This window comes from Aethalodelphis obliquidens, unplaced genomic scaffold (assembly GCF_003676395.1).
Source record: "Aethalodelphis obliquidens isolate GAN/ISIS:26980383/991018 unplaced genomic scaffold, ASM367639v1 scaffold6, whole genome shotgun sequence".
In the NCBI taxonomy this organism is placed as follows: Eukaryota; Metazoa; Chordata; class Mammalia; order Artiodactyla; family Delphinidae; genus Aethalodelphis; species Aethalodelphis obliquidens.
Genome location: NW_020837950.1, coordinates 59,274,164 through 59,295,330, shown reverse-complemented (window position 1 = coordinate 59,295,330; position 21,167 = coordinate 59,274,164).

The following is a 21,167-nucleotide window of genomic DNA, read 5'->3' as shown; positions in this document are numbered from 1 at the left end:
CCCCCTTATGGCTAGACTGCTACCCAGAGGATGTAGAGTGCCAGGCTTACCTGGGGTCACTGTTAGGAGAAAGAAAGATGCATCATGCACAAACATTGTGAGAGTAGGAAACATGAATTTTCAAAATTGTTCTATAGGCTTCCCTACATCTTTCATTCTTCTTCACATTATCCAGGAGGCAGACTAAAGAAGATAAACCATTCTGGGGACAGCTGCATTCAATGACGAAACTGCCCTCTTATAGAATGTGAACCAGAAGACAGTAAGAGAGGAAGTGTTAGAAACATATTTGTATTGATTTTTGAGGAGTCTATCAAGTGATCTGTAATAACAAATGCCTATAAATGTTAGGGAACATGGAATGTCATTTGAATATCTTGACTATTGGACCACTGTTGGATGATTTTCAACAAAAGGCTCACTGTTACAAACTATGGATGGTCAGGAAAGTTGAAAACATGGCTGTTTTTTTTCAAGGGTCCCAAGGGCTACTTGCTATGGCTGAGATCAATCATTTGTACTAGAAAGTTTCAACAATAGCAAGACATAGATGGTGACCTTGAAAAGGGTTAAATACAGTCAATTTGTCAAGAACTGGTAGAGTTGGCATTATAGCCGTTGCCCAGAAACAAGGTGGACCCCACTCAAAATTTGGTTCAGTTGTTGAGGCTGATGATACCACACACAAACCAAGAGATATAACAATGTTCATTAATCACACAATGAGACTTTCTGGGTCAAACAAGGTTGCTCCTCAACAGGTTTGAAAAAATAAAAAAGTGAGCAGGGAAACAAGACTGGCTTGGGTTTTTATGGTGGTTACAGAATGGGGCCAGGGTGAGTGTTCTGACATATGGTTTGAAGATCCTACAAACAGCAAAAGAGGGAGCACCTGGGCTTTTTAATTGTCTTGCCCAGATACAGGGCAGAAATGGAAGAGGGAAGAGGGAAGCTTAAAAGCTGGCAACAGCCAAACATTAAAAAATGATGACATATTACAACAGACCCCTGATGGTTGACTGATGACTCACATGTGCCATTTTTCACTTAATTGAATTTGAGCTTGTTTACATAAGCCATTATGGCACTCTATGAGGTCTGTAGCCTGAGGTGATTAAAAGAGATGAAATTTCCATCAAATGCCTTTTTCAAAATTCCAACATTGTTCATTGTGGGAAATGAATGAGTGCCTTTGTCATTATCAGTGCTGTATAAAACTTCCAAGGGGATCAGGAATATCTTGGTGAGGACTTGTGTTGTAGCTTTAGTAGGCATGTGACCTTGATTCACATTTTGTGTATCTGTCAGGCAAGTGTTGCCTAGAGTTCTTTATACCAAAGAAGCAGCCTTGGGTAAGAAATCACTGTTGCTGTCATTAATTATACTAGATAGACCATTGACAATGACCCATGGTTCTGTATAAATGTTCAAATGGGGCCAATTTTTGATCAGGTCTTCCAGTGCTACTGTGACTGCCTAAAGTTTGGCCAATTATAGTGACCTTTGGGTCTCATCCTTTATCAAGGGCATCCTGTTTAAGGAAGGAATGGCAACAAGTTTAATCATATGTGAGGGTGATGAAGGCATCCACAAATTCTACAAGCTCCTTTTTCTGTTCACTCAGCTGATCCTGAGGAGCTCCATAAATAGCCAAAGAGTCTGAGAGAGGGGTGACCTCCTTTAGCACCATGGCATCCAGAAGAGGACTGAGGAAAGGGAAGGCCACCCCTCCTGCAGGAGGAATATACCGGGAGCTCAGATTTGGCTCTACCGTGTGTCAGGAGTCCTCAGTGGCCATGCTTTAGCGGTGCTGCTTTCATGACCCAAGGTATAATGAGCAGCTGGATATGGAAGATCTTGGGTTTAGGACTTATGAGAGCCTATATTTCCACGACAGCCCAGTATGGACCAGAATTGTCACTCTAATGGTATATAACATGGGACCAAAGAGCACAATTTCTTGCATCAGAAGCCCATGGGCAACTTATGGCCATCACAGATGTTCCAGAGATTCCAGGAGGTATGAGAGGAGGCTGATAGAGCCTATGTAGTGAAGGTATCTCTGGTGGGGGCTCTAACAAAATGCCTATTATATTGCAACTTGGACAGATTTTAGAGCTTTTGTTGGAGGAAGTCCCATGCAAGATGGGTCAATGTGCATGTAACAGTATAACTGGATTATGTAAAATTTGTAAATGAGGAATTCGTTGCCTTCAGAACCCAAGAAGACCTAAAGATGTTGGAATTCTTTTCATGTTGTGGGTACTGAGATAGTTAATAACTCTTTTTTTGACATTGTCAGGGATGGAGCAGACCTTGGTTTATCAAATGACTTTCAGGAATTTAACGAAGGTGACTTGACTCAGAATTGTTACGGGTGGAGGCCTTCAAAGAGCAGTGTTTGAAGTGACCCTTTGACTGTGCTACAAGGGTCTTATGATAATCCCTAAACTCTGAGGATCAGGATCTTTTTTGGTTACAGAAGCATAAATAGCAGCAGCAGAAAAGGCGTTTTGTGAGGTTTCAGTGAGTCATCTGCTTTTAGGAGTATGATTCCAGAATGTCACATAGTTGCTATTCTTCTTCCATACCAGCAACCACTGGTGGTCCCATAATGCACAGAGTATCAACCTTGCCCTTGAGCTCTTTGCAGAATGGGGACAGTGCGTGGTTGAGACATATGACCAATGGTTAAAGAATAAGAGTCATTCTCCTGAGCATAGTGTCAGGCACAGTTTATGGTGGAGTCGAGACACACAGTTCAATCTGTTACACACAGATTGGTCTGGGTAGAGATACACAACCCAGAGCTTTTTAGAGGATATCCCCAAGCTCATATTCCTGTCCCTAAATTCCAATTACCCAGACTTCTGACTTGGGTCAGTTCAATCTATAACAAAGGCTCAGTAGAACTCAGCAAATGCAACATAAAACAGCCTAAATTAAAGTGCAAGCTTATCAGCAGGCAGCAACGCAGCTCAAAGAGCACTCTCACCAGCAGTTAGCAAGTCAGAGAAAGAGAAGAAAGACACTGCGAGGTGGAGGTCATTGTCTAGACATCCATGCTGCTCTCTTCTCCAACTGTTTTGGAGATTCCACAGAAACAGAACACATCTTCCCACCCCCAAATTTGGTTTGGTTGTTGACATTGACAATGTCGCAGACACACCAAAAGGATGTAAAAAGTTTCATTACTCATATGACAAGGATTTCTAGGAAGAGCAAGGTGACTCTCAAGCAGGTTCTGAAATGGCTTGAGAGAGTAGGGAAGGAGAATGGCTTGGGAGTGTTTTGATGGTTCAGTGGTGGAGCCAGTGTAATGTTCCTTTGGGTGACTTGAACTTCCTGTCAGCATCAAAGGAGGGATCATGCAGGTTTTCTCATCGGCTTGACCAGATGTGGGGCAGAAGTGGAAGAGTGAGACATGAGGCTTAAAAGCTGGCAGCCATGAAACATCAAAAAATGGAGTCTTTATTACAGTTATCTTCTGTATCAGAAAGTTTTGACTTCTTACATTGTGTCCAGTTTATGATGGTGGAAATAGTCATGCCTTATGTGATGATGCATCTAGGTAACAATGGCACCAATGTGAGTAATGCAGGCTTGATCAGCAGCTGATTCCATTCACTCTCATCAGAGAATGAGCCCTTATGTGAGCATCTATGTGTACAGCCCAGACTGTCAGATGAGCAACCACAATTGCCTTCCACATTTTGCAGTCATAACGAGGATCATCTTTAATCTGCCATTTTGGAGTCTTCCAAGTAGTAGAACAGATGGCTAAGCCATTGGCAACAGCTTAAGAGTTAGTAAAAATATGACTGTTACGTGTATGCATGTTATGTATAATATTATATAAAAATATAACATGATCCACTGGAGTACTGTCTAGGGAAAGGGTCACAGCTTCCAATTCAACCCATTGTGATGACCAGACTTTACCAAAGTTGGTCTTCAGAGTTGTCATTGGGGCGAGATTGCTGTTCCTATCCATGGACACCATTAACTTTCACTGATGGAGAGTATCAGTGGACAGTGCCCACTGATTAAGGTCCCTATTGATCCAATGGCATGTTTTTAGACAATCAGGTGGGGGATGAAGTTTCCTTAAAGGAGGAGCAGCATGTTTTCATGCAAAGTTGAGAAGTCCCTGGGTCAGGCCAGTTGCACTCTGAACAGATTGTACCTGTTTGACCAAGAAAGCCTACTGAGTACTTTCCATTTTGTTAGTCATTGAATTCAAACTGATGCACTCACAAATAAGCATATCAGTCTAGCATTACAAGCCTCCGCGAGTCATGGGTACAATTTCAACAAAAGCTTAGGAGCAGGTTAAAATGTGCCTTTTTATTTTAAAAAAAAGGGAGTGTAATTGGTACCTTCACCAGGCCGGCACTGTTCTTCTGGGAAACAATCTCTTTGAGTACTCTGGCAGCCTTTAAGTCTTTAACTAAAACTGTGATTTTCATTTCTCTTTCTTGTAGTTCGTTTTGTTTCTATTTGACCAGCCAGGAAGGGAGAGGGAAGAGGGTTAAGTGGGAGGGGAGAAGGGATTGATCTGTCTCACTAACATTTTTCCCCTCGTGGCAGTCTTTGAAAAGGTGAATTCTCTGTAACTCTTTTGGGACAGGAAGTAGAAGCATGTAATGCATCAATTCAATGGTATGTGCAGATGTCAAAGCCACTGCAGTCGTGAATTGAATCAGCTGAAAGCGCTCATCCACAAGGTCATCCACAGTGACTTTGTCCCACAGTCTATAGGTTGAATTCAGTTTCCTTCTCTGCCTAAAAGACTGGGTAGGAAGTGACTTTGGTGCATGGATCCAGTAGAACATAAGCATTAGCCCTCCCCAAAGGTCCCCAACATACTCAGACAAGTGTATTTAGCCTTGGTTCCCTTTTGAAGAGAGGACTAAGATCTTGACCTCATCCTAGGGACATTTCTCCTAAAAGCAGCTGAGGTTGACATAGAAGGAGGAAGTAGAGATCAGGGGTACTGTGTGAAAGAGTGGCTCCATGCTAATAAGAAAGACTCTTTGCATTTACTTTTGGTTTTGAGAAGCATGATAGCAGAACACAACCCAACCAAAGAGACCCCTGTGTTTTCGGTTCATCCAAGCTCTGTATCAAAATGTAAATTTCTCATTGCTGATGCCATTTGAGGGCCCAGGCTTACCATCTATAGCTATCTCATCTTTCACCTGAGGCCATAGGGTTTGCTGCCCCATATTCATGATATCTCTTCCTGTTTCTGCACAGAGGAGAGTAGGAAACAACCAGATTCCACTTGGGCAGCTTGTTGCTTCCATTCTACTTGTTGGTCCTCAGTCTCATTAGCATTTGGGACACTACCATCTTCTCTCTTGCTCACAATTTGGGTGAAAGCATTCACTAGCAGATCTCAGGGTGTCTTCTTCTCACTCTGAACCTTGCTTGTGGGGCCTTTTACTTCCTCTTCCAGAAAGTCACCTTATTCAAGATCCCATCCTCATCATGAAAACTTTTGCCTCTGAGATTTCATCTTACCTTACCTTGATGAGCTAAAAACTTAGTCTGTCACTTTTTTTTGGATACTGGTAGAAGACACAAGACTCCTGGGTCAGAGACAAGGGAATGTGTTACTCATCATACAGCAAGCAGCATGAGCATCAGGGTATTTGCTTCAGTTCCTCTTGCTCCCAAGTCTCCAGAGGATGATGAGGGGGGAGATGAAGCACTTAACAAAGTGGATTGCACTGTAGAAGAGCACTGAGATTGGGGAATCTAGTTATTTTATAGCAGGCAGTAAAGAAACCTTCTGTTTATCACAACGGGAGATATACCTTATCCCTCAAGGGTGCTCTATGAAAAGACAATCCTGAAAAAGGACTCAGGGCTCTGTATTTTTGGCACATTAGGCAACAATAAAAGACTGGTGACCCATGGAAAACTGTCTGCCAACACTATAGGAAAAATAAAATTGATCAGAGTAGAAGCTGGTTCTCATCATGATGATGGTCTTGGACTATGGCTCCACCAGCCACATCTTCACTAGCCTCCAGTTTTTCTTTCTCCATTGCTTTATGCACATATTATTATTATTGGAGTAAGTTTTCATTAGAGAATAAATATCTTCTTATTTATGGAACAATATTTGGGACTATTATGTTTGATTTTACCAAACTCATACATAGGAAAAGTAAACTTGCTTGATACAGAGGGAAAGAGAATATATTAAATATTAAAATTTGAAACTAATCCCTTAGAAACAGTGGAAACTAGGAAAGCAGGCACATGCTTTTGAACAGAGATATTTCTCAAGGCTTTTATAATAGAGCCACATCTTTTTAAAATGATGAAGCTGGCAATAATCTCAGTTATGTCTGACACAATCTCTTTCCATTCCATCCATGCTACTTCACAAAGAAAGTAAACCATGTTCAGGACCTATGAGTATGAAATGTTTAATAAGCCTCAATTCTTTCTTTGAAAATAGGTTATCTATAGCAGGACTATACAGATAATTTTAAGTTTGATTTAAACTAAATTGGAGACAAAAATAAAATAGAAAGCCATTTTAAAATTTAACAGATTAAAATATTATTAGGGATTCTCCATCCTATATTGTGGTTATGCCAACACCTCAGATGGAACACTGACAAAATCAGAAAATGTTTTTTCAAACACAGCTATCTGTGTGAGTTATTTCAGATGTTTTACGGAGGGGTAAGCTGTTACTGTATCCATTCCAAAACATACAGCAAGAATACTATTAGATAAAGCAAGTGTCTCTTTATAATATATAATTATATATCATAATATAAAAATTATGTAATTGTAATATATAAATGATAATGTATCATATATAATCTATAATTATATAGAAATATATAATAAATATATAGTATCATAATATAGAGACAATTTGTTAAATATTTACTATAAATAAATATGTGAATTATTTACTATAAACTATTTGTGATTTATACTATAAACTATTTCATACATAATATATACTATATTATACTATATAATAAAACTGTTATATGTAAACAATTTATGTATTTTAATATATTATGATGTATACAAATATGCAAACTATCAAAATACATAAAATATTTGATGCATAATTTGATATATGAACTAATCTGCAAGTGATTGAAATACTCATTTTTTCTGCATTGTAGTAACATGGTCAAATCTAAAATGCATTTTTTTTTCTGCTCAAAATATAAAAGAGGAGAATCCCAGATGTTTCAACTCTCTTAACTGCATCATTTAGAGATTTTTAAAAAATCTTTATTGGAGTATAACTGCTTTAGAATGATGTGTTAAGTCTCTATAACAAAGTGAATCAGCGATATAAAAAGAAATATCCCCATATCTCCTCCCTCTTCTGTCTCCCTCCCACCCTCACTATCCCACCACTCTAGGTGGTAACAAAGCACCAAGCTGATCTCCCTGTACTATGTGGCTGCTTCCCGATAGCTATCTATTTTACAATTGGTAGTGTATATATGTCATTTCAACTCTCTCACTTTATCCCAGCTTCCCCTTCCCCTTCCCCATGTCCTCAAGTCCATTCTCTATGTCTGCATCTTTATTCCTGTCCTGACCCTAGGTTCTTGAGAACCTCTTTTTTTTTTTTTAGATTCCATATATATGTGTTAGCATATGGTATTTGTTTTTCTCATTCTGACTTACTTCACTCTGTATGACAGACTCTAGGTCCATCCACCTCACTACAGATAAATCAATTTCATTTCTTTTTATGGCTGAGTAATATTTCATTGTATATATGTGCCACATCTTCTTTATCCATTCATCTGTTGATGGACACTTAAGTTGTTTTATGTCCTGGCTATTGTAAATAGAACTGCAATGAACATTGTGGTACATAATGCTTTTTGAATGATAGTTTTCTCAGGGTATATGTCCACTAGTGGGAATGCTGGGTCGTATGGTAGTTCTATCTTTAGTTTTTAAGGAACCTCCATAATGTTCTCCATAGTGGCTGTATCAATTTACATTCCCAGCAGCAGGGCAAAGTGTTCCCTTTTCTCCACACCCTCTCCAGAATTTATTCTTTGTAGGTCTTTTGATGATGACCATTCTTACCAGTGTGTGGTGATACCTCATAGTAAATTTGATTTGCATTTCTCTAACGATTAGTGATGTTGAGCATCCTTTCATGTGTTTGTTGGCAATCTGTATATCTTCTTTGGAGAAATTTCTATTTAAGTCTACTGCCCATTTTTAGATTGGCTGGTTTGATTTATTGATATTGAGCTGCATGAGCTGCCTGTATATTTTGGAGAGTAACCATTTGTCAGTTGCTTCGTTTGCAAATATTTTCTCCCATTCTGAGGGTTGTCTTTTGGTCTTGTTTATGGTTTCTTTTGCTGTACAAGAGCTTTTACATTTCATTAAGTACCATTTGTTTATTTTTCTTTTCATTTCCATTTCTCTAGGAGGTAGGTCAAAAAGGATCTCACTGTGATGTATGTCATAGAGTGTTGTGCCTATGTTTTCCTCTAAGAATTTTATGGTGTCTGGCCTTACATTTAGGTCTTTATTCTATTTTGAGTTTATTTTTCTGTATGGTGTTAGGGAGTATTCTAATTTCATTCTTTAACATGTAGCTGTCTAGATTTCCCAGCACCACTCATGAAGAGGCTGTCTTTTCTCCATTGTATATCCTTACCTACTTTATCAAAGATAAAGTGACCATATGTGCATGGGTTTATCTCTGGGCTTTCTATCCTGTTCCATTGATCTATATTTCTGTTTTTGTGCCAGTACCATACTGTCTTGATTACTGTAGCTTTGTAGTATATTCTGAAGTCAGGGAGCCTGATTCCTCCAGCTACATTTTCCTTTCTCAAGATTACTTTGGCTATTCAGGGTCTTTTGTGTTTCCATACAAACTGTGAAATTTTTTGTTCTAGTTCTGTGAAATATTCCTTTGGTAGTTTGATAGGGATTGCATTGAATCTGTAGATTGCTTTGGGTAGTACAGTCATTTTCACAATGTTGATTCTTCCAATCCAAGAACATGGTATATCTCTCCAACTGTTTGTGTCATCTTTAATTTCTTTTATCAGTGTCTTATAGTCTTCTGCATACAGATCTTTTGTCTCCTTAGGTAGATTTATTCCTAAGTATTTTATTCTTTTTGTTACAATGGTAAATGAGAATGTTTACTTAATTTCTCTTTCAGATTTTTCATCACTAGTATATAGGAATGAAAGAGATTTCTGTGCATTAGCTTTATATCCTGATACTTTACCGAATTAACTGATTAACTCTAGTAAGTTTCTGGAAGCATCTTTAGGATTCTCTATGTATAGTATCATGTCATCTGCAAACAGTGACACTTTTACTTCTTTTCCGATTTGGATTTCTTTTATTTCTTATTCTTCTCTGATTGCTGTGGGTAAAACTTCCAAAACTATATTGAATAATAGTGGTGAGAGCGGGCAACCTTGTCTTGTTCCTGATCTTAGTGGAAATGGTTTCAGTTTTTCACTATTGAGAATGATGTTGGCTGTGAGTTTGTCATATATGGCCTTTATTATGTTGAGGTAAGTTCCCTTTATATCTATGTTCTGGAGGGTTTTTATCATAAGTGGGTGTTGAATTTTGTCAAAAGCTTTTTCTGTATCTATTGAGATGATCATATAGTTTTTCTCCTTCAATTTGTTAATACAGTGTATCACTTTGATTGATTTGAGTATATTGAAGAATCCTTGCATTCCTGGGATAAACTCCACATGATCATGGTGTATGATTCTTTTAATGTGCTGTTGGGTTCTGTTTGCTAGTATTTTATTGAGGATTTTTGCATCTATGTTCATCAATGATATTGGCCTGTAGTTTTCTTTTTTTGGACATATTTGTCTGCTTCTGGTGTCAGGGTGAAGGTGGTCTCATAGAATGAGTTTGGGAGTGTTCCTCTCTCTGCGATATTTTGGAAGAGTTTGGGAGTGTTCCTCTCTCTGCGATATTTTGGAAGAGTTTGAGAGAGATGGGTGTTATCTCTTCTCTGAAAGTTTGATAGAATTCGCTGTGAAGCCATCTGGTCCTGGGCTTTTGTTTGTTGGAAGATTTTTAATCACAGTCTCAATTTCAGTGCTTGTGATTGGTCTGTTTATATTTTCTCTTTCCTCCTGGTTCAGTCTCAGAAGTTTGTGATTTTCTAAGAATTTGTCCATTTCTTCCAGGTTGTCCATTTTATTGGCATATAGTTGCTTGTAGTAATCTCTCATGATCCTTTGTATTTCTGAAGTGTCAGTTGTTACTTCTCCTTTTTCATTTCTAATTCTATTGATTAGAGTCTTCTCCCTTTTTTTCTTGATGAGTCTGGCTAGTGGTTTACCAATTTTGTTTAGCTTCTCAAGGAACCAGAGTTAGTTTTATTGATCTTAACTATTGTTTCCTTCATTTCTTTTTCATTTATTTCTGATCTGATATTTATTATTTCTTTCCTTCTGCTAACTTTGGGGTTCTTTGGTTCTTCTTTCTCTAATTGCTTTAGGTGTAAGCTTAGATTGTTTATTTGAGATGTTTCTTGTTTCTTGAGGTAGGATTGTATCACTATAAACTTCCCTCTTAGAACTGCTTTTGTTGCATCCCATAGGTTTTGGGGGTGTCCTGTTTTCATTGTCGTTTGTTTCTAGGTATTTTTTGATTTCCTCTTTGCTTTCTCCAGTGATCCCTTGGTCACTTAGTTGTGTTTAGCCGCCCTGTGTTTGTATTTTTCACAGATTTTTTTCCTAATATTAATATCTAGCCTCATAACATTGTGGTCAGAAGAGATACTTGATACAATTTCAATTTTGTTAAATTTACCAAGGATTGATATGTGACCCAAGATATGATCTATCCTGGAGAATGTTCCATGAGCACTTGAGAAGAAAGTGTATTCTGTTGTTTAGGGGTGAAATGTCCTATAAATATCAATTAAGACCATCATGTTTAATGTATTATTTAAAGCTTGTGTTTCCTTATTTATTTACATTTTGGATGATCTGTCCATTGGCGAAAGTGCAATGTTAGAGTCCCCTAATATGAATGTTACTGTCAATTTCCCTTTTATGGCTGTTAGCATCATCCTTATGTATTGAGGTGCTCCTATGTTTGGTGCATAAATATTTACAATTGGTATATCTTCCTTTTGGATTGATCCCTTGATCATTATGTAGTGTCCTTCTTTGTCTCTTGTCTTGTCTTTGTCTCTTTCCTTCTGGAAAATTTTAATTTCACTTACTGTGTTGTTCATCATTGTTTGTTTGCTCTTTAAAGTCTATTTTTTTCTGATATGAGAATTGCTACTTCAGCTTTCTTTTGATTTCCATTTGCATGGAATATGTTTTTCCATCCCCTCACTTTCAGTCTGTATGTGTCCCTAGGTCTCAAGTGGGTCTGTTGTAGACAGCATATATTTGGGTCTTGTTTTTGTATCCATTCATCCAGTCTATGTCTTTTGGTTGGAGCATTTAATCCATTTACATTTAAGGTAATTATCGATATGTATCTTTCTATTGCCATTTTCTTAATTGTTTTGGGTTTGTGTTTGTAGGTCTTTTCCTTCTCTTGTGTTTCCTGCCTAAAGAAGTTCCTTTAGCATTTGTTTTAAAACTGGTTTGGTGGTGCTGAATTCTCTTAGTTTTTGCTTGTTTGTAAAGGTTTTAATTTCTCCTTCAAATTTGAATGAGATCCTTGCTGGGTAGATCCTTGCTGGTAATCTTGGTGGTAGGTTTTTCTCTTTCATCACATTAAATATGTCCTACCACTCCCTTCTGGCTTGCAGAGTTCCTGCTGAAAGATCAGCTTTTAACCTTATGGGGATTCCCTTGTATGTTATTTTTTGCTTTTCCCTTGTTGCTTTTAATACTTTTTCTTTGTATTTAATTTTTGGTAGTTTGATTAATATGTGTCTTGGCATGTTTCTCCTTGGATTTATCCTGTATGGTACTCTCTGTGCTCTCTGGACTTCATTATTTCCTTTCCCATATTAGGGAAGTTTTCAACTATAATCTCTTCAAATATTTTCTCAGTCTCTTTCTCTTCCTCTTCTTCTTCTGGGACCCCTAAGATTCGAATGTTGGTGCATTTAATGTTGTCCCAAATACAAGAGAAATACATTTACATGTGGAACAACTCCTACAAAACACCTACTGAATACTGGCAGAAAACCTCAGACTTCCCAAAAGGCAAGAAAGTCCCAACGTACCTAGGTATGGCAAAAGAAAAAAGAAAACAACAGAGATAAAATAGTAGGGATGGGACCTGCACCTCTGGGAGGGAGCTGTGAAGGAGTAAAAGTTTCCACACACTAGGTAGAGCCTTCACTGGTGGAGAAGGCAGGTGAGCTAGTGGAAGCTTCGGAGCCACGGTGGATAGCGCAGAAACAAGGGTGCAGATGGCAAAGCAGAGAGATTCCTGGACAGAGAATCAGTGCCCACCACACTCACAAGCCTGAGAGACTTGTCTGCTCACTTTCTGGGGTAGGTGGGAGCTGGGAGCTGAGGCTTGGGCTTCAGAGGTCAGATCCCAGGGACAGGACTGGGGTTGCTGCATAGACACAGCCTAAATGGGGCTAGGGTGCCACAGCTAGCCAGGAAGGAGTCTGGGAAAAGTCTGGACCTGCCTAAGAGACAAGAGACCATCGTTTCAGTGTGTGCGAGGAGAGGGTATTCAGAGAACCGCCTAAACGAGCTCCAGAGACGGGCGCGAGCTGCGGCTACCAGTGCGGACAGCAGAGATAAGCATGAAACGCTAAAGCTTCTGCTGCAGCCACCAAGAAACCTGTGTGCAATCATAGTTCACTATATACACCTCTCTTCCTGGGAACCTGTGCAGCGTGCCACTGCCAGGGTCCCGTGATCCAGGGACAAGTTCCACAGGAGAACAAATGGTGAGCCTCAGGCTGTTGCAACATCACGCTAGCCTCTGCCACCGCAGGCTTGCCCCGCATTCCATACCCCTCCCTTCCCCCCGTCCTGAGTGAGCAGAGCTCCCTAATCAGCTGCTACTTTAACCCCATCGTGTCTGAGCGAAGAACAGATGCCGTCAGGCAACCTACACGCAGAAGGGGGCCAAATCCAAAGCTGAAACATGGGAGCTATGCGAACAAAGAAGAGAAAGGGAAATCTCTCCCAGCAGCCTCAGGAGCAGCAGAGTAAATTTCCACAGTCAACTTGATGTACGCTTCATCTTTGGAATACCTGAATAGAAAATGAATCATCTCAAAATTGAGGCGGTGGACTTTAGTAGTAAATGTAGACTTGGGGTTTGTTTTCTGCATCTAATTTGTTCCTGGCTTTATGTTTATCGTAGGTTAGTATTGAGAGTTTATTATCATTGGTAGATTTGTTTATTGATTTGGTTGCTCTCTTCCTCCTTTTTTTTTTGTATAAAGATATATATATATATATATATATATATATATTTCCTTTTTCTCTTTTTGTGAGTGTGTATGTGTATGCTTCATTGTGTGATTTTGTCTATATAGCTTTGCTTTTACTGTTTGTCCTAGAGTTCTGTCTGTCCATGTTTTTTGTTTTTCTGTTTTTTTTTTAAGTATAGTTTTTAGCGCTTGTTGTCATTGGTGGATTTGTTTTTTGGTTTGGGTGCTCTCTTCTTTCTTTCTCTTTTTTTTAATTACTTTTTAATTATCTTTATTTTTAATAATTCTTTTCTTTAATAATTTATTTTATTTTTTTCTTTCTTTCTTTCTTTCTTCCCTCCCCTTTTTTCTGAGCCATGTGACTGACAGGGTCTTTGTGCTCCTTCTGGGTGTCAGGACTATGCCTTTGAGGTGTGAGAGCCAAGTTCAGGACATTGGTCCACCAGAGATATTCTGGCTCCACATAATGTCAAGTGGTGAAAGCTCTCCCAGAGATTACTATCTCAATGTTAAGACCCAGCTCCACTCAACGACCAGCAAGCTACAGTGCTGGACACCCTATGCCAAACAACTAGCAAGACAGGACCACAGCCCCACACATTATCAGAGAGGCTGCCTAAAATCATAATAAGGTAAAGACACCACAAAACACACCATCAGACATGGTCCTGCCCACCAGAAAGACAAGATCCGGCCACATCCAACAGAACACAGGCAATAGTCTCCTCCATCAAGAAGCCTACACAACCCACTGAACTAACCATAGCCACTAAGGGCAGAAAAAAAAAATGGGAATTACGAACCTTTAGCCTCTGAAAAGGAGACCCCAAACACAGTAAGTGAAGCAAAATGAGAAGACAGAGAAACACACAGCAGATGAAGGATAAAGGTAAAAATCCACCAACCCAAGCAAATGAAGAGGAAATAGGCAGTATACCTGAAAAAGATTTCAGAGTAATAATAATAAAGATGATCCAAAACCTTGGAAATAGAATGGAGAGAATACACGAAACTTTTAACAAGGACCTAGAAGAACTAAAGAGCAAACAAACAATGATGAACAACACAATAAGTGAAATTAAAATTTTCCAGAAGGAGTCAATAGCAGAATAACTAAGGCAGAACAGATAAGTGACCTGGAAGATAAAATAGTGGAAATAACTACTGCAGAACAGAATAAAGAAAAAAGAATGAAATGAATTGGAAACAGATTTAGAGACCTCTGGGACAACACTAAATGTACCAAAGTTTGAATTATAGGGGCACCAGAAGAAGAAGAGAAAAAGAAAGGGACTGAGAAAATATTTGAAGAGATTATCGTTGAAAGCTTCCCTAATATGGGAAAGGAAATAGTCAATTAAGGCCAGGAAGCACAGAAGGTCCCAAACAGTATAAATCCAAAGAGAAACCCACCAAGACACATATTATTCAAACTATCAAAAATTAAATACAAATAAAAAATACTAAAAGCAGCAAGGAAAACAAAACAAATAAAATAAAAGGGAATCCTCATAAGGTTAACAGCTGATCTTTCAGCAGAAACTCTGCAAGCCCGAAGGGAGGGGCAGGACATATTTAACGCAATGAAAGGGAAAAACCTATGACCAAGATTACTCTACCCAGCAAGGATCTCATTCAGATTCGACAGAGAAATTAAAACCTTTACAGACAAGCAAAAGCTAAGAGAATTCAGCACCACCAAGCCAGTTTTAAAACAAATGCTAAAGGAACTTCTCTGGCAGGAAACACAAAAGAAGGAAAAGACCTACAATAACATACCCAAAACAATTAAGAATATGATAATAGGAAGATACATATTGATAATTACCTTAAATGTAAATGGATTAAATGCTCCAACCAAAAGACATAGACTGGATGAATAGATACAAAAACAAGACTCATATATATGCTGTGTACAAGAGACCCACTTGAGACCTAGGGACACATACAGACTGAAAGTGAGGGGATGGAAAAAGATATTCCATGTAAATGGAAATCAAAAGAAAGCTGGAGTAGCAATTCTCATATCAGAAAAAATAAACTTTAAAATAAAGACTATTACAAGAGACAAAGAAAAACACTACATAAAGATCAAGGGATCAGTCCAAGAAGAATATATAACAATTGTAAATATTTATGCACCCAACATAGGAGCACCTCAATACATAAGGAAAATGCTAACAGCCATCAAAGGGGAAATTGACAGTAATGCAATCATAGTAGGGTACTTAAACACACCACTTTCACCAATGGACAGATCATCCAAAATGAAAATAAATATGGAAACACAAACTTTAAATGATACATTAAACAAGAAGGACTTAATTGATATTTATAGGACATGCCATCCAAACACAACAGAATACACTTTCTTATCAAGTGCTCATGGAACATTCTCCAGGATAGATCATATCTTGGGTCACAAATCAAGCTGTGGTAAATTTAACAAAATTGAAATTTTATCAAATAACTTTTTTTGACCACAATGCTATGAGGCTAGATATCAATTACACGAAAATGTCTGAGAATAATACAAACACATGGAGGCTAAACAACACGCTACTAAATAACCAAGAGATCACTGGAGAAATCAAAGAGGAAATCAAAAATTCCCTAGAAACAAATGGCAATGAAAACAGGACAAGCCCAAACCTTTGGGGTGCAGTAAACGTAGTTCTAACAGGGAAGTTTTTAGCAATACAGTCCTACCTCAAAAACAATAAACACCTCAAATAAACAAGTTAACCTTACACCTAAAGCAATTGGAGAAATAAGAACAAAAAAACACCCAAAGTTAGCAGAAGGAAAGAAATCATAAACATCAGATCAGAAATAAATGAAAAATAAATGAAGGAAAATATAACAAAGATCAATAAAACTAAGAGTTGATTCTTTAAGAAGATAAACAAAATTGATAAACCATTAGCCAGACTCATCTAGAAAAAAAGGGAAAAGACTCAAATCAGTAGAATTAGAAATGAAAAAGGAGAAGTAACAACTGACACTGCGGAAATACAAAAGACCATGAGAGATTACTACAGGCAACCATATGCCAATAAAATGGACAACCTGGAAGAAATGGACAAATTCTTAGAAAAGCACAACCTTCCAAGACTGAAGCAGGAAGAAATAGAAAATATAAACAGACAAATCACATGCACTGAAATTGAGATTGTGATTAAAAATCTTCCAACGAGGGCTTCCCTGGTGGCGCAGTGGTTGACAGTCCGCCTGCCGATGCAGGGGATACAGGTTCGTGACCCGGTCCGGGAAGATCCCACATGCCGCGGAGCGGCTGGGCCCGTGAGCCATGGCCACTGAGCCTGCGCGTCTGGAGCCTGTGCTCCACAATGGGAGAGGCCACAACAGTAAGAGGCCTGCGTACTGCAAAAAAAAAAAAAAAAGAAGAAAAGGCAACCCTCAGAATGGGAGACAATATTTGCAAATGAATAACTGACAGAGGATTAACCTCCAAAATTCACAAGCAGCTCATGCAGCTCAATATCAAAAAAACAAACAACCTAATCCAAGAATGGACAGAAGACCTAAATAGACATTTCTCCATAGAAGATATACAGATTGCCAACAAACACATGAAAGGATGCTCAACATCACTAATCATTATAGAAATGCAAATCAGAAATGCAATGAGGCATCACCTCACACCAGTCAGAATGGCCATCATCAAAAAATCTACAAACAATAAATGCTGGAGAGGGTGTGGAGAAAGGGGAACCCTCTTGCACTGTTGGTGGGAATGTAAATTGATACAGCCACTATGGAGAACAGTATGGAGGTTTCTTACAAAACTAAATATTGAACTACCATACAACCCAGCCATCCCACTACTGGGCATATATCCTGAGAAAACCATAACTCAAAAAGAGTCATGTACTACAATGTCCATTGCAGCTCTATTTACAATAGCCAGGACATGGAAACAACCTAAGTGTCCATCAACAGATGAATGGATAAAGAAGATGTGTCACATATATACAATGAAATATTACTCAGCCATAAAAAGAAATGAAATTGATTTATTTGTAGTGAGGTGGATGGACCTAGAGTCTGTCATACAGAGTGAAATAAGTTAGAAAGAGAAAAACAAATACTGTATGCTATCACATATATATGGAATCTAAAAAAATAATAATAATTCTGAAGAACCTAGGGGCAGGACAGGAATAAAGATGCAGACGTAGAAAATGGACTTGAGGAGACGAGGAAGGGGAAGGCTAAGCTGGGACGAAGTGAGAGAGTGGTATGGACATATATACACTACCAAATGTAAAATAGATAGCTAGTGAGAAGCAGCCACATAGCACAGGGAGATCAGCTCGGTGCTTTTTGACCATCTAGGTGGGTGGGATAAGGAGGGTGGGAGGGAAATGCAAGAGAGAGGGGATATGGGGATATGTGTATACATATAGCTGATTCACTTTGTTATACAGCAGAAACTAACATACCATTGTAAAGCAATTATACTCCAATAAAGATGTTAAAAAATAATTAAAATTAAAAAAATATTTCTGTTCAAAATGCTTACAATTTAAAAGCAAATTAAATATGTAAAGTGAAAGATCATTAGGTATCTAGAAATAAAGTGATAAACAGGATATTTAAAACTAATGCCTTATTTTATTTTAACGCCATCGTTCCAATTTTCAAGTGGAAATTTTATAAAAACTTTGCATATTCGTTCCTGCTCATGCTCGTACTTGCAGTAGAAGGTTTGACTAGCACCTTAGATCTTAGACTTTCAGCAAATTTTAAATTACTCTATGCTAACTCCACTTGCCTATTAGGTGCTTCATTAACCTATTGGACCTCCTTTCTTTCGTTTATAGGAAGGCAAATCTGTCAAGTATTACATAATATACTTACATCCTCTCTCTGTATTCTGACACTGTTTAAGCTACAGAGACATCTATTTTCAGCTGAATAAAAATCAATCTTTTGCCCGTTCTCAGCTGTATTTCCAACTTTCAAGGTCTGGCATGTAGGAGGTATGGCAATGGGTCTTTGTTGAATTATCTATCTGCCTCATTTAGGCTTCCACCTAATCCCTGTGGCAGTCCCTATCCAAAATTGCCGTCAGTGTTTCCTTAGTTTCAGTCTAAACTGTGTTTGGTCATTGTCTCCCCCTTAGTTAAGCAGGTTTTACTGGTTGTCCTTAAGAATGTGGTATTGCTAGTGTTCTTTTGAACTTTAATTGCTTATCTCACAGTAGAAAATTTCGATGAATTTTATCAAAACTATTTCACTATCATCATCATGAAGTCAGTACTTTCCAAATACTCACTTGATAAATAAATTAGCATTCTGTGATTTTCATTTCTGTCTTTATTTGCACAGTCATAAGTACCCTCAAAATAGTGTATACATTTTATTATTCAGTTTATCTAAGAATGGTTGAAAATAATTTTCTAAGTAAAAGATTGAGTTCAGCATTTTTAACATACAAAAGCAATTGTGTAATAAAGAAAAATATGTCTAGCATAAGATAATAGCTGGAATGTGATAGGGTGCACAAAATGTAATCTAAACATAATGTAGGCAGGGTCAGGTTCAAGTTCATGTAACATGTGCAACACACAGAGCTTTGGGCTCTGCTATCTCTGTATTGAAATTCTCATTGACCTTGAACGTTTTCATTTTGCACTGGGCCCTACAAATTACGTAGCAGGTTCTGAATACAGGAGAGGACAGTTTACTAGTTCACTATGGATCAGTAAACAAAATCTAAATTATATATACACATATAACATGTGTCTTAATGTGTATCAAATTTTTACCACAATTCTTATTTCAGAGATCTGAATTTTCACTTAACTTAGAAGACAGAGATATTCTCTCATGGTTTCACTTTCAGTACCAATTTGTGATTATGGAGATAAGCTAGCTCCTCAAATTTTGCCGGATATAAAAAAATGATTTTGTCAGAAACAATCATTTGGTGAAAAACCAAAACTTAGAAAACAAAGTGGAGAATATGCTGATATATGTAACAGGAAGGGTAGATTTTACTTTAAATTTACCAAGGCCTCATTGGTTTTAAGTTTAAAGGATGTTTTTGCTTTGGTTGGTGGGGCTCAGTGAATGTCATTCTCATTTGGATTAATTTACATTTGTGTCCTACCAATATTCCCTGGGACTAAAGTGAACAAAGGGGTAGGAAAGAGAATATATAAGGAATTCCTATAAACCAAAGAAAAATGGCAAATAATTTGATAGAAAAACAGACAAATGATGTGGACAGACAATTCAGACAACAGCTAACAAATATTTAAAAAACTCAACTCCACTTGTGATTATAGTCACACATCTCAAAACCACAATGAAATAGCATTTTATTCCCATCAAAAGCAAACAATTTTAAGGTGTCTGAGAATACAACTTAGGCGAATTCTCACCGTGTTTCGTGGGAGTAAAAACTGGTACAACTGCTTTAGAGAGCAATTTCACACAGAAAATATCTGGTAAATGTGAAGAAGCAACTCACCTGTAATGGAGCAATTCTATACCCAGTTATAAGCCCTAGAGAAACTCACACATGTGTAAAAGCAGGTTACAAATCTTCATTGCAGCATTGTTTATAATAGAAGAATCTTAGTGCTTATTATTAAGAAAATGGACAAATCAATTGTATTATATTCAGATGGGGGGATATTATATAGCAGTTAAAATAAATAAATTAGAGCAGCATCAGTCAGCAAAAGTAAATTTTTAAAGAGCAGTGTTAAATGTAAAAAGCAAATTGCAAAAATATATAAATAGTGTGATAAAAATTGTGAAATTTTAAGAAACAAAAAAATGCAGTGTTATTTCTAGTCTATGAATACCTGACACATATAATACAAACATATGAATAGGAATGATACCAATTTAAGGACAATGATACATCTGGGGAGAGAGGGAAGATCAATGAAGGATACAAAGAGATATCAACTTTATCTACAGCATTTGATTCAAAAATACATGGCAAAATATTGACTTGTTTAGTTAGGAGAGCAAGAGTAAATAAGCATTCGTTATCTTATTATTTTCAGTATGTTTGACATCTTTTGTTTAAATAAGGTGAAAAAAAAGATCAAAAAGGCAGAGTTTGGGAAATGAACAAATTTTGCATATACAATATCCAATAGCACCTCATACTAATTGGCAATTTGAATGCAGGAAAGTGAGGCAGCTGTTTGGAAGCAGAATCTGTTACACAGTGTGAATTATCTGGAGCTTTTACTTGAGTCTTCCTCATTAGCAATCATCTCTATCACTAATTATAAAGACCAAATCTCCATACAAAATTACATGCAATTAAAAAAAGCATAGATGCCAGAGGTAAGGCCATTGCTTGGAAACCAAACCTTTGTGTGTGTGTTTTGGGGAGGCGGCCTGGATTCACTGCAGCACAGTGTTCACAGGCATCGCATAAGCTCACTGTACACTTTTCTTTCATTCCTCATTTCCTCTAAAATTCAATTGCTCAGATTTGCCTTGAAAGGAGAAAAAATCATCTGTCATTCTTTATGACAATTTCACTCCAGCTACACCATGAGCTATTTCAGTGGATTGGGGGTACGTGAGAAGGCAAGAAGAGTGGGAGGCTAACAATTTCTTGGATATGCTCGCACCCTAGCTGCTGGGCACATGCCTTCCCAGGTGAACAGTTTGCCGTGTCACGGGCGCTGGGAATGAATCTGTTTGGTGACACGCACTGCATGCATTGGAGGCCACAGTGTCTGTGCGTGCATTTGATGGCAGATGATTATATGCACTT